At 42.4% G+C, this 15,288-nt stretch overlaps 1 long non-coding RNA gene across 1 annotated transcript; it reads right to left on the reverse strand.

The window, feature by feature from the left end:
- Positions 1-634: 634 nt before the first annotated feature.
- Positions 635-14,933, reverse strand: LOC127471074 (uncharacterized). Its single transcript, XR_007904540.1, has 8 exons — positions 14,231-14,933; positions 12,209-13,822; positions 11,522-11,716; positions 11,163-11,221; positions 9,885-9,998; positions 9,023-9,238; positions 3,423-3,628; positions 635-2,143 (listed from the first exon to the last, which is right to left on the reverse strand). It is a non-coding gene; the product is annotated as an uncharacterized LOC127471074 (long non-coding RNA).
- Between the last annotated feature and the right edge of the window lie 355 nt (positions 14,934-15,288).

Raw genomic sequence — 15,288 nt, forward strand, 5'->3', positions numbered from 1 at the left:
TCTTGAGGGCTAGGAGAGACATTCATATTAGAGCACTCCTTCTTAACCTCCAGACAAACCCTTTATCTTTATTAATGTGCATTATTTTACCTTTTGCAGCAGATATCCCAAATTCTGTTTTGCCATCTACTCTGTGGCAATTGAGGCTTCAGAGGGTTGGCTATTTATTGCTTAATAGCCATGGATAAAAATGCAGTAAATTCTTTACGAAATAAAAATCAATACTTACTGACATACTGCATATTGAAGAAAATAATTGTTTATGGCACACAGCTTAAGCTGTTCTGGTAATCACGTTGAAAAATACAATATTTATTCATTAGATCAAATTTAATGAGGCCTCCTGGCAGTAATTATAAAAATTACTGTAGCAGTAAATTACTAATGAGTTGTGATGTGCTTCCTACCTGTGAGGAAGGACTGGGGGTTGAAAAAAATTGATATCCAGACAACACTAGGGAGGGTGAGATCTTGAGGCTAGGAGTCAAGCTCACAGCAGCGCGGAAGTTGTTCACTGCACCGGAATGGTTAAACTAAAAAAAGAGAGGAAAAAATAGCAGAGAGACTCATAATCAGGAGTTACACTTTAAATAGAGGGTAACTCTAGATTTGTTTCCAAACCAACACCTATAGGCAAGGGAACAATGTTATCAATGGGAGGAAGAGACTTCTGTACATCATCTTGCTACAAAAGCAGCTGAGGTGACCTAATTTACTGTAGTAGATCATAGGCTGGAACAGCTTCTTGCTTGTTGTAATAAAGTTTCATGCAAAACACAGCAAAGAGGACAGTGTTTTCTTAGTGCCCTTAAATCTGCAGAACAGTCACCTAAGATGTAGAGCTAAGACAAAGGTTGAAATCCTTCACCAGCTTGCTTTGATGCAGGGGGGTTTGACCTGAATTTCTTTTTTCTGAGACAAAGCTTTAAGGAATGCAGAGACTTTTGGTAGCAAATGGTACACAGTATGAATAACAGCAAGGCATAAAGGTGTAAAAATTGTGTCACTTCTATCAAAGTCCAGGTTTCTGCTGAGTACAGGGTGTTGCTGCAGTAGCAGAGGCTGGCTAGAGAAGGGGGTTCTGCTGCATGCCAAAATTAATGCAAAAGTGCATTGGCACATAGTTATGTTTCTATCTGTAGCTTGTAGAGGTGCCATAGATATGACAGGTGGCCTTTGGTATTGCAAAACAGTGAATAGGCTAGCTTTTAGCAAGTATTTGCTGCAAAAGATTGATTCTGGGTTCAAACATCACCCAAAATCAAAAGGCTGTGAATTTTTATTTCTCACAGCACAGAACTCTTAAATATACTCTTGGGGCTTGAAAAAGAGTGGGAAATTCTAGCATGATTTATCTCCTCCTTATACTGGTATGTTGTACTAAAAGGAACCACTGGGCAATGGACACGTCCAGACACTCATACATACTGTGAAGTCAAAGGGGAGAAAAGAGTGTCCACTCACCCTGCAGTCATCTGCCAAAACCCTTGAAAGAAGCAGAAATGCAGGTCCCCTGTGCACAACCTGCTTCTGTGCAGAGATGCTGGCTTTTGTGGATCTATGGGAAGCTGAAAGTGCCCCGAAGAGTCAAGCATTACAGTACTGAGCCTGAAAGCCTTTATGGTTTAGCTTCATACCTAAATAAATGTATACACTGAAAATATATACAAAGCCTCAGACAAGCTCATCAATGATCAGCAACAGGTCAGCATACAGCAGGACTATTTTTGCAGTTACCATAGTTTCAAGAAAAGATTACCTCTTTGTTACCCCCTTTAAAAAGCAGTGGTTTGCAGTGGTTTAGCTAATTCATGTTATCTGGCTTCTTGTTATTGAAATAAGGCAAAAAGAGCTTTTGCCGTGATGCAATTACGAAAACATCTCTCAACCACCCAGAAATTAACCTTATTTAACTTCATTGCCACAAAATCCACAGACCTCCTCTGTCTTTGCTGTTATGTCACACTGCAGAAAAAACCCATCTGTTTGTGGCTGTGAAGATGGTATCTCGGCTGCTCGAGTGCTTCTTTTCCTAGCGCTGCCATGCGTTTCCTCAGTGACCTCAAGAAATTCAGTCTTCCCCTGTTTCTCTTTTTAAAGCATGGAAATCCTCTCCAGGCTTTCCCTTGCAGTCTGGTCCTGTCTGAAAAAGAAAATAAAGTGTGTTTTTTTATTATTAGCTGAACCGAATTTGGCAATGGACAGATGTTCACTTTGCATACAGCTGTGCTGGCTGAAGATACATTTTTCTGTCTTTCTGGAGGCTAAATTAACACTGATAGAAAATTCTGTGGTCTTCAGAGAGAAAACACTTTAGAAATAGGAATTATTGTGGGTTGGATTTTCAGAATTACTGTCAGCCACAGCTGAAATCAGTGGAAGCTGTGAGCTGAAAAAACTGAAGCCCTGAGCTACAATAGTTTACATGAATGTAGAAGTTGTTAGTGGCTGGCACAGGATTTTGGATCAATCTACATTAAAAGCTCTCAGGTAAATACAAAAAGTAGATGTGATAAAATGCTCCTATTTGGTTTTGCGCTTTAGTTGTTTGGTGACCTGTTTTGGGTTTTTTTTTTTTTAATTGCAGAATTCAGGTCTGGGAAGGCTACAAGCTTTCACCACAGGCTGTCTGACTATTGTCTCATGATGCAAAAGAGGGTTTCAGTTAGTATCATGAATTCTTAGGGAATCTTACAGTGGCAAAATGGGAGCAATTTACCCAGTGTTTCTTCTTCTACACCTATGACATTAATTTACTTGTGTGGAAGGGGGATACTGTGAAACTAAAACCAAAAACTAAATAATAATGATGAAGCTTTTAAGAGAGGCTATCTCACAATCTGACATAAGTAGTAAGATGGTTGCTGTGCACTATTACTATAATTAAATTATATTATGCTATTGCATTAAACTAATCCACCAGTAATACTGTACTTAGAAGTAAGATTTTGTCACATAAACATTATGAGCCTTTAAACTTCTGCATTTTGTCTTGCAAAATCCAGGGAAAATACAGAAATTGGAAGAGCAGAATATAACATGAAAAGCTATAGCTGTGGAAAAAGGCCAGCTGGTTCAACATGCCAGTCCTTTTAAAGCAGGTAAGTAGAGTGTTAGAATACATTTACCAAGGGTGGAACATGAGATGCATGCATGAGGAGCCTGCTATTACTTTGAAAATGTTAGGTACCGATCTAAAAATTCTCTTTCTAGCATTTTCCCAAACTTCAGAACACATAAGGTTAAATCAGAAGCTGCTGAGAGTAAACTGTTAAGAAAAACATGCAAATAATAACTGAAATGAAGCTGCAATCTTTTATTTAAACAGAGGCAGAAAAGGAAGGGGACTACATATCACATAGACTATGATCAGTGTAACAGGGCAGCTGATCAGAGGAATGCAGTCTTTACAACAGTGTTACCTTTTGCAGACCCAGGAAGCAGAATAATATTTTTCAAACTGAAGACTTCACTCCCATCGTAACAGATCAAACCATCGTTCAGACCAGCAGATCCTGTCCTCTCTCAGCCTGGTAAGCTGTTGTACATTTATTCTGGTGCTAGATCTTTTCCAAATGAGTTACTGGTGCTTTCATCCACATCCTGTTGACAGCTATCCCTTTCTCACCTTTGCAAAGTACAAACTGTGTTAATTGTTCCTTTTTATTATCATGCACAATTACTTGGATTTTAGCAAAAATTATCACAGAAAATGACAAGCAGATTTCTCTCCCTTTGCTTGCGAACACTGTAAATGTACTGTATGCCAAACTGCTGTAACTGGCACTACAGCATTTGCTCTCCTTCCTAAATTTGCCTCTGCCTTTAAATGTTCACTGAACCATCTTAGTCTGCAGTCCTTGTGATCTAATTGTGCCCACAATATGCCGGGATGGACATGCTAATCGTTAAGGGTTCAGATGTATACAGGGGTCCTCTTCCAGCTCCTGGGGGTAGGAATAGGATGAAAACGTTATGAGACTTTATTAAGTCTTATAAGACCACCATCCCTTGCCTCTGGCAGCCTCAGGAGTGGGAATTAGCCTTTACAGGGAGGTTATCATCCGTAATACATATTTATGCTGTGTCCATCGTGTATAAGAATGCTCTCAGTAAAACTTAGGCTACGCTGTAATAATACTTTGCACTTCTTTGTTGCCTTTCATCTGAGCATTTCATTGTGCCTTTAAAAGCTTTCATTAGCTAAAATTCACAACCCTGTTGTGCAGTAACTGTGCATTAACACCTCCACCATATGCAAAATACAGTTCAGAGAAGCAAGGACTGGTGTAAGTGGTTTAAAAAGCTGGAAAGAATGGGGGGGGGGGGGATTGAATTGATTATTCCCACATCTATGTGCTAGCCCTGTGGTTTCTATCTAAAATATCTTGGATTGATGTTCTGGCTGCATTCTGCTGCATTTTTAAATGCTGATGTGTGTCAAATTTAGCATTGTTTCAAAATTCTGAAGACATTCATTTGCAGGTTCATTTATTATCTGCTAGAAATCTATCCTTTATAACTGGATGCAGATATAACCATGAGAGCGATATAAGTGCCTGTGGAGCTAGGTATGTGTTTTCAGTATTGTTAAGCTACAGTCTAGTTTCCCCAGGATATGTATGACTCTTGTGAAAGCCAGTTACACACATTCACGAGAAGAGAATATGCCCCTAAAGCTACAATGTCCTTCGTGCATAGCCTCCAATCCTCTACAAAGCTTACATTTCACAGGATTCAAGATTATTGGTTCTTTTGGGATCAATGAGAAACTCACCACCCATCTCCAGTATCTCTGAATTACAGAGCAGAACCAGATCAAACACAGAAGAGTTCCCTCATTTATCCTGCCTCTGTAATACATCAGAGTGTGTGCTGCATTCATTTTGTGTAGGCGGGCTGGTGTCTAATGTGCTCTGTGAACATATTTATAAAGGATTAACCTGTGCCTGGTGTTCCTAAAAACTGATTTAGTTAAAATACATGTTTTATTCTACTTGTCTCAACCATACAAATCATTCCTGTTTAGCTTTGATATTAGTCATTTTTGCTGTAGTGTAATACACTGCACATTATCAGTAGTCCTGCTATGTATGACAGGGTTTTTTTCCCCAGCCAATACTTCTTAGTGCATTGTATCATCTGCATCTGAGAATTTTAACCTGCAGTGAAAGTGTTCACGAATAGAATGCGTACTGCTTAGCAAATGCTGGAACACTGAGGGTTTGAAAAGAGTGTTCTTGCTTTCAAATTGTTTAGAAGCAAACTGGGTGTAGAAGGTCAGGAATCACAGACACTGTGAAGGACCTAGATGCACTTTGTACCTGGAATACTGTGTGTGAGCTCACACCTGGCACCTATCAGGCTAGGAAGGATCCAGTAAAGCGAAGCTCCTAGGCCGCAAACAACTGCAGCCCACCCCTCCCACCTGCTCCAAGTTAAGTATGCATGTTTTAAAATATTTACTTTGATACAGGCAATATTTAGATATTTATTTTGTGTAGGAGAAGGATTAAAAGGAGATACAAACTAATAGCCTGGCAATAGGGAATTCTGACCCTCATCTGCAGTATGTGACAATAGCTCCAAAATGTTAAGGGCAATTTGAGAAGCTGCCAACTAGGAACTTGGGATAAAACTGAAGAAGGGCAGACTTCTGATGAAGGATTAGGGGTAATTTATTAAGGTTATCAACTACGGGGAAAATGACCAGAGTAAACACTGGAATACTTGTTACTTCAGATGTTTGACAGCCTGACTTAAGGTTTCTTCTCACCTTGATCTTCAACCTGGAATTCAGGGCTTGGTTTGGTTTTGGTGTTTTGTATTGGGTTTTTTCAGTTTGTATCAGCCTGTACTGGGATAGTAACTGTGTGAAAAAGCTCACAGAGTTTTCAGTATCTTCTGATGGAAAGGAATAGTGGTAGTTGATTAAATTTTTGCTGCTTATGTGATTGCCATTGAATTCAAGGAGTTCAACCCACTCTAAATTCTGTTCTTGATACCATGTAGGTACACTTGTGTGTCAGATATTATTTGTTGTACCATTTGTCTATCTTATCTGGATATAAGAAAACACAAAAATCAGTGGGTGTAGTGGGGGGAGGAAGATTCTTCTCAGCAGCCCATCAGGCAGTTTTTCTAGTTCATTTTCTTCCCCATTGTTTGAAAGGAGCTTGCAAATGTTTCTTTTTCTTGCCAAGACAGTGGTACTTTTGCCCTGGCACACATTATTGTTTTTTTTTTCTTTTCTTGTGTTTTGAGTGCAGCTGAACAACAAATTCCTCTCTGTTTAACAAGCAACTTCCTCATATTAAAAGTTTTTTCCAAATGAAGTATCTTTTTTTGATTTCAGCACAGCTCTGCATTTGTATTTGTTATTAAATACTGACAAATGAATAACAGCAAGTGCAGCAATATTGTGTGCTTGTGGGCTTTCAGATCAGCCCCTCTGGAACCTGTCTGTCTATCTCAAGGAGCCACAGCAGCAGCTGGGCTTTGAGAGGTAGTAAGTAAGACAGCAAGTCAGTATTCAGGAAACAAGAGTGGCTCCCTCAAAAGAAATCTAACCTCCTTTCTGCTATTCCCTGTGCATTAGACTTAACAGTGCTCTCAGAAATTTTCATGCAAGTTACACCCATTTCACACTTGTCCCTGAAACCTAGATAATTTTAAGTTTTACAGCAGCAAAATAATTTGCTGCCTGTTTTCTCACCAATGCAAGAGACTTTCTTTAAGTGGAAGTTGGCTCATTGGAGGCCATAGGAGGACATGGATAGATGGATGGATGGATGTGTGTGTATGTGCATCTGGAGTTCTTTTGTTCTCTCCCTGTTAGCTTTGACTGTTAAAACAGCCATTTCAGTAATTTCTTGGCTGGCTTTGCAGGGAAAAAATCTTGGTCTTTGCTGCTCCTAGAAGAGAGGTTGTCATAATGTTGCTCCCCCACTTGACTGACAGACACCTTTGCGAACACACAGCATGTTTCATCTCAAAGCACTCGATGAATATCCTTAACCCCCCCCTCTGGACCAGCCCACCTCTACTTGCAATGCTCCTTGTCTTTTCTTACAGGATTGCAATCCCTGCCTTTTGTTCCTCCTTCTCAGGAGTTAATACCTCCCCACCTTACAAGTCAGCAGCAGATTCTGTCAGTTTAAAACCCCAAATAACAAACACTCCTACCCTGAAGGCCTTTTCCTTTCAAGCATGTATTTTTCTAGCCTGCAAGGGAGTCAGTGCCATAACCCTGAGTTTTCAGGGAATAGTTTCTTAGCCTGTATCTGTCTATCATGAATATCTTCCAAAGAGGGAATGAACATCCCCTCTTCTGGCAGCTCGTACATTTTGTGGTTTCCTGCCCCCCCTTCCTGCCACCCTCCACTCCTTATATGCCCCTGCACTTCATCCTGTCTACATGTAATGTCTCCTTTCAAATCCTCATTTACTGCTGCTGTCACCTCAGCCTGCTCCAGCTATTGCCTGTCAATGCAGTCACAGCCCAGAACCCAAACATTTTTGCCTCTGTTAAGGCATCCCACTGCTGGTCTTTTGTGGATTTCCAGAAAGCTGGATGACCTGTGACACAAGTTTCCAATATTTCTCTTCCATCCACACTCTATTTCCCTATCTGTTGGATTTTTCTCTGAATTTCTATGGCTTGAAAAACAAAGCATCAACTTATCAACTTGGTTTTTTTCCTTTTACCCCATTTAACATTGCTGGCATCACATTCCCACCTTTCTCGCTGAGGTCTTTTTTTTTTTTTTTTTTTTGGCAGTATTTGGTATTGCTTCTTGCTTCCTAACAAGCTGCTGTTAAGAAATGCTAGACATACCTGCCTTGGGGATAGTTGACTGTCTCTAAGCCAGAGACAGGAGACTGCTGGCTCAGGGGCAAGAGGCGACTCCTCCACAGAAACATGAAACACTGGGTGACATATAGGATGACTTTATAAAGGGAAGCATTAACAGAATTCATGTTCATTTCAGAGACATGGAAAAGGATCTGAAGATAAACTGAAGATCTGAGATTATTAGGTGATCTGACATAATCTCTGTCATTTAATCACTTGTGTTTGCTGTTTATGACACATTTGCTGAGCCCAAGATACTTAAACTGTGCATGTATTCAGATTTTTTCCATTTACCTCCTCACCCTGTCCCACCTTACTTTGAAATGGCAACTGATTAGAAATCAAAGGGTTTTTTTCTGATGGCTCAGATAGGCATGTCAGGTAGGTATATGAGATGGAGGGGTTTAAAAACGGGGAGGATAAAACTATCATGATGACTGAGGCCTTCTTGTGCTTTGCAGCGTGCATAACAGAGTGGTATAGAGAGGATGTTCTTCCCTGAAGGAAGCTCATGGCTCCTGCTCCAGACAACAATTACTGTGGGGTTTTAGACAAGACAATGATTCAAGTTTTGTTTTCAGTCTGGTTTTTGTGTTTTTTCTTCATCTCCCCAAACCCAAGGGACTGATGGCCAGGCAAAGCTGACCACTAGTCATGTTCATGCATAACCTCTCTGGTGCTCATGGCAGACCTCCCTTTCACCTGTTCTGCAGTCCATCCCCATACATGCTCTGTTCCAGCAGAGAGGCTGTTTTGGAGCCCAGCTGCATAGCACAGTGTCACAGCAATGATTTTGCTCCCTGGTGACTCACTGCATTTTGCACCTGATGGTAAAAGATAACCTGTCACCTTAAATCCTACTAGTTCTACAAGACAGCTTTTATATAATCAGTGGGTACTTTTACCCTCTTTTGTCCAAACATGAGTATAAGGTCCAGCTTGATTCCCCCGTACATTTTTTTAAAGAAAGCAGCTGTGTCGTCCTTCAGGAAAACAGCTTGTAATTTAGCATTACTGCATTATATCCCCTAGGCAACGCTTCTGTCTTCAGGACATATATTTATCACAGACATCACAGTATCTCTATGGTGGTTTAGTTTTCCATCAAGGGAAGCTAAAAGAGCATTTAATTCTGTAAAGCTATGATTGATCTTCACTACAATGTACCTCTGATGCTCTTCTCAATGTGTCTTCTGATGAACAAGATTTCTTCTTCCACTTTTGATCTCTCAGAAGTCTGTACTGATCTCAGGAGAGTGGGCTTGTTTTGCCTTCTAGTGCTACCTGTCTTTGTGCTTGGCAGAGCTTTCCTGTCCTTTGGTCAGCTCTCCAGTCCTCGTTCACTCCATCAGTCAGTGGCTCTTTGCCTTACTCAGGAGGCTCCTGTGGAGAGTTGAATGTGTGCCAGCAAGTAAATAATCTGCCAGCATTGGATGGCTTTCACTTCTTGTTTACGGTTTCATTTTTGGTATTACAAAACAGTTGTGTAGACTAGGTAGAGGGACACATCTTAAGATACGTTCAATTAAGATGAACAGAAAAATGATGGCCCCACTGCTTGCTCTGAAACTTTTCTATGTTCTTAATGCAAGCTGCTTTGTTAATTGCTACTTCTTCTGACGACCATTTCACCCTTGAGCTTAGAGCAGTACTGTTCTATTGTTACAAATTCTGATCCCAAAAGACACAAGAAAGCAAGCTTGGTCTTCTTAGTAGGAGATACTATGTACTACAGCACTTGTCAAATCTATTTGATCAACGCACGCAGCTCGAGACAAAAGCAAGCAAGGAAGGAGTGGGAATGCAAATTCTAGAGAAATCTTTCAAAGCCTGCAGTAATTGGCAAGGTAAATGCAAGGCTCTTTCTGCTTTTCATAACACTGGTAATATCAGTTTATGATAAAAAGCTATTCTGAGTTACACAAGAAGGTAAGCTATTTGCCAAAAAAATTCTTTAGTTTGAATTCTATTTTTTTATGATGGACATGAAGTGCCATCCATACTGAATGACTGTTGGCATGCAACTTACCACTGAGCAACTGTATGTTGATGGATAAGCCAGTCTCATCCAAGTGTCAGGAAGATTATCAAAAAAAAGAGCTGTCTGTAGTTGCTCCATCTCTGAGGAGATTGCCAACTCACCCTAACAAAAGAAAACATTAGTGTGCTATTTGCGTCTCACAAAGAGACTGTGATAAGATGACATGATAAATGATAGAGGGCTTTTTTTTCCCCAGTAAAAACACATAAGGTAGCTAAATCATCAAGTGTAAAGAATATTTTGGCTCTTGCAACTGGGGTGAGTAATTTATTTTTTAAAAAGGGGAAACAGTTAGAAAAACAAGAGTGTAGGTTCTGGGGTTTCTGTATTTCTTAGAATCACTCTAATTGCATTAAGTAATTATATGATATAGTAATTCATATACGTACGCATGGAAGCACCCACCTACGCATACGTACAGGGAGAAAATGATAAAGGGCCAAATTACTAACTTGCTTTCAGATATCCCACAGAAAATTGTACATGCAATCAAGCTACTATTCTGCTGGCTTGCTTGCACTAATGGCTATTTGAATGCCCATGTTTTGTTACTCTGAATTAAAGATCGAAAGAAAGGTAATTTTTCAGGTAGTGAAAAAGGAGGTCCCTTAAAAATACTAGCCCTATGAATTAGATTTTCAGTACCTAGTTTTTGTGTGGTATACATTAACTACAGCTCTGCATGCATATACCACAATTGTCTGTGTAAAATGCTAGCAAGCTACTTGGTTGCCCAATTCCATGGTTGAACATATATTAAATGTTAGTGCAGCAGGTACATCACTGTTTGAGATTTCTAGATATTATGAAAATTTGGCTGTCTCTGGTTAAGAATGTTACGTGTTGCTACTCAGCACTTCGTTGATGTTGAGAGACATATTATTACCAAAAGCTGCCAAAGATATGCAATGAGTTCCCCATGTCCCTCTTACCTCGTTCATCGCACTCAATACATGCACAGTGAGATCAGGACTTGGGTGCTACTGATACTGCACCTTTACCTGCAGTTAATGGCGATCTCCAAATGACAGCCAAATGCCACATACTGATGACATTTAACACAATGTGGATTGTGTGCCTTATCCAGCGGGGATCTATATGAAGCAGAGTTCGTTTTCAGCACCAGAGGGTCTCTAAAGCATCAAACAGCTCCCTTCTCTCCTATGGATTGCCCAAAACACATGTGAACACACACCGTAACTAGCAGTTGTAAACAGTAGAGCCAAATTTCTGCAATGGCAGAAAAGAAGAATGTCCCAACCTTACCTCCATGTCTGCACTGGAACAGGAGTCAGACCATAATCAAGGGCTTTGCATTTTGCTTCCTAGCACGCAGAGAAAAAGAGGATTTTAGTTTTCTAAGTAGTTTCATGATAATTTTTTTCACACAAATTAAAACAAATCATTTGATATATGGAGATGAGTTATATGTTTGGAGTAGGCAGCTTATGAAAGCACAACTTTTTAATCAATGAAATCAGAAATAAGCTCACCAAGTATCACTCACAATGCCTGTTACAGGCATCTACACTCATGCTGTTTAAACCCATGCATCCCCTGAGATTAGTAAAGCAAAGCACACATATCTTCGAACCTAAATTAAGTTCTTGAAGAGAATGCCTTACCTCATATATAAGCAGATCCAGTCTCATATTCTGGAAAACAAATCAGCTTATGTGAGTAGCATTCTTCTGGTGTTTGGATTAAATAACTGATCTCACTTTCTTCTGAAAGATTTTTTTTTCTCTATGTCATCTAGCTCTGCCTTCATCCTCAAGAGATACCACATTGCATGAGGCAAGTGTCTTGTGTATCCACTTCTGCACAAATGTAAAGGAAATTATAAACATCGTGTATCTTTATGTAGTGAAAGCACTTCTACTGCCTTATGTCACAGTATGAAGGATGTGGAGCATTTATCCTGTGAAATAGAGAAGGAGCGGAAGACTTGTGCAGGACCATGCTGTTAGGAAGAAAAGCAAATTCTGCCTTATAGTTTGGAAATAATGGCATTTTGCAACCTGACAAAGGATCCTAAATGGCCTAACACTATTAATATATTGTAACAGTCTAGCAAGATCTTTTTTCTTTGTGGTGCAAAATAATGCATATAGTTATGGCTCACGTATACTAGAGATCCCTCATTGCAAATTTCAGATTGAATCCCTGTAAAAAACAGGTATGAAAATGTCTAATTCTATTGAATTAGAGAGAAAAAAGGCCACGGGAGAGAAAAAAGCCCCTAAACATAAAACCACTGACATCACACCATCTTGTGACAAATTTGCAGCCTGCTCTATGTTTTGACTGACCTTGTCTTCCACAGCTTGGGAGACTCCTTTCCCAGTGACTGAGTATTTGAATTGCAGCTCTAATAGCATATGGAGCATGTTGTTTGCAGTTATTACAAAAGCAATCTCCACATTGGGGTGCAGGCCATAACGGATGGGGCTCTGGGGAGGTAGCATTTTATCCATATTTTTATAGTAGCCTTCATAATCCAGGTTTGAAGAGACTGAAAACCCAGAAGCAAGCACTGACTTACTATCAAACTGTCAAAGAAATAATAAAAACCTTGTCAGTAAGACACTGGTGGCAATCCTCACTAGACAGAATAAGGACCTGCTTAGGCATAAATGAAATTGTTCTATTATGGAGTCACTGTTGAGAACAAGACTTTTATATCACTTTAATATCCGTGGAAATTAATCTAATTTGTTCCCCATTTTAATTAGCCTCTTTATGTCACATCCAAGTTCCAATGCTTGCAAGAAAAAGAAAAAAGAATTTTCTAATAATCAGATTATCCTTCTGAAAGAAAACAGCAAAAAGATAATTTTAATTTAAAAGATAAAGAGACAGAAATATTTTAAAAGAAAAATATTATTTCTTCCAAATTACAAAGTGCTGCTCTCTGGTGTAACATTATTATTCTGTGTAGCAACTTATTAAATGAAGCAATTTATGGTAGCATCTCTGAAAAATGCCATCCTTTATTGAAATGAAAGCAGGTAATAGCATAAGGACTGTAAAATAAAAAGGCAGAATATCTTCTTTTAGACCATTACAAAAATACATGTATTGTCTATTTGAAAATCAATAGAGTACCATAAAATAAAATGGAGCTGTGGTATCATCACCATAATTTCTATTTCAAATGGTTTGCTGAGAACCAAATTGTGTCTTTTATGGAAAAAGAATGACAAATGCTTTAATTCAATATCACACGCATTTGTATATATGAGCTGAAATTCTGCTGCAACTCAAAGCTGTTAGGCAAATATTTTAGTATCACCACAAGTTTAAAAACAACAGACATGTGGGAGTACATCCATTTATTTACACTTGTACTGACTTAAAATTCAAAATGCTATTTGATGCTTTTAAAGTACTTCTGTGGGATGTTAAATTACTGCTGAATTCTTACTGTTCTGAGATACCTTTCAACCTGCCAAGATGCACGATGATGATAATAATAATAATAACAGCAGTAGCGTGGGGATCTTTAAAATAATGTGGGGCTTATTCCTTTAAAGATAAATACCATTTTCACTAACCCCCGTTTTATGATTCAGCATTTCTGATGCAACAAAGTGAAATAATGAAAGTAAAACAACAACAGGTTTGTGTGGGATGGGAAAGGGAAAACGAGCACGTGCATTGTCAGAATTTTTGCAGACATTGTAGGGGAAAAAAGCTCGTGTAAGTGGCACTTCCCTCTCCCCCCCCGGGAAAATTCCTCCTCTTGTTTTTAGTGTTCGCTACATTTCCTTCTTTTATTCCTTTTTCTGATCTCGTCCTTTCGTTCCCCATGTCTCCTCTGATGCTTCTCCTTCCTCCTCGCAGCGGGAGACTCCTGGCAGCCGGGGAAGGAGAGCCACGGCCGGATGGTGCGAGGCTTGCAGGTGAGCTGGGGGCACCGGCGCCTGGGGAGGAGAGAGATGGGAGCCCAGGGCTTGCTACCTTGTGTGCACAGGGCCTGATGCACTCCCGCCTCCTTCTCCGGCGCGCCTCTATCTCAGGGACAGGGTGCGGATGTGGCGCTGGGAGCTTCCTACACCTGCCTTGCTCGGGGCTGCGGGGGAGGAGGAGGAGGTGAGATGGCAAATGTGTTAAGTGAGGATAGGGGCTGTGAGCCACCCCTTGTCAGCCGCCCTTGGCGTGCATGGGCTGGGAAGGGGCTGTCCTGCTACCTGCCACCATCACCATCTGACAAACCCCGAGTTCAGTGAGGGTCCCTCCGTCCGCCAGGCATGGCCACCGACACAGGCGGCGATAATCCCCTAATGCCCCACAGAGGTGGAAGGGAGAGGGCTTTTCTACCTCCCTCTTACCGAATAGTTTTGTCGTCCACGACCCCTCGGTCATTATCGCCGCTCGGCCCCAGCCCTGCGGGCACAGCACTGCAAGGAATCATTGCATTGCTAAGGGATCAGAGGTCACCGCTGCAGGGAGCCAGGGGCTGGTTTATTAAACGGCCAAGTCCGTTTAATGTAATTCCTCAGGAAGAGCCGTGTGCTTGTGGCCATTTAAATGAGTAGCAGAGCGTGCCCGTTCATGGCCCTCTTTGCTTCCTCCAGGCACAAACCCCGGCTCGGCCGGGTCGCCCCAGCCCCGCAGGGCTGTGACCTCTGCGGGGCTGGCTCCTGCTCATGTCACACCCCTGTCCCCCCGGTGGAAACTGCGGGAGGAAGTGCGGGATGCGCCTCGGGTTTGCTGAAACCGATCCAGCCGCGCTGGCTCCTGCGCTGGTAACGGCCGGGCTCACACAGGCAGGCACCCGGGCGGGAGGCTCCGGGCCGGGGGCGGGCTACGAGCTCTCCCGCCGGCACCTGGGTGTTGGCAGCGGGGTGCCGGGGGTGCGGCCCTGCCTGGGGAATCCCGTACGCCCCCACTCCAGCGTTAACACGAGCGTTTGCGAGAGGGAAACCTCCCCCGGAGGTCGGGGCTGCCGTCACACCCCCGCAGCGCTGCCCGGGGTCAGGCCCGGGGGGTACACGCTCTCCCCGGGTGCTCCCTCCCCCGGGGCCGGGCGCAGCCACAGCCACAGCCACAGCCACCGCCACCGCCACCGCCACAGCCACAGCCACAGCCTCAGCCACGCTCCCCCGCCCGCGCCTCCCACGACCCGCGGCACCGCCGGAGCGGCCGCCGGCAGGGGGCGCTCTGGCTCCGGGAACGCGCCGCCGCTGACCCGGACGCGTCCCGGCCCCGGCCCCGGCCCCGGCCCTGGCCCGCCGCGCCACGGGGCAGGGCACGGGCAGAGGCACGGGCACGGGCGGCTGCCTGGGGCGCCCGGCAGGTACCGCGGGGAGCGAGGAGGTGACGACCTCTCGGGCAGAGCCGCCGGCCGGGGGGGACGGTCCGGCACCCCGAGCGCACCTGGGCGGGC

The sequence above is a fragment of the Manacus candei genome, unplaced genomic scaffold, assembly GCF_025592945.1.
Source record: "Manacus candei isolate 608988 ecotype Guabito, Panama unplaced genomic scaffold, ASM2559294v1 h1tg000023l, whole genome shotgun sequence".
Classification (NCBI taxonomy): Eukaryota; Metazoa; Chordata; class Aves; order Passeriformes; family Pipridae; genus Manacus; species Manacus candei.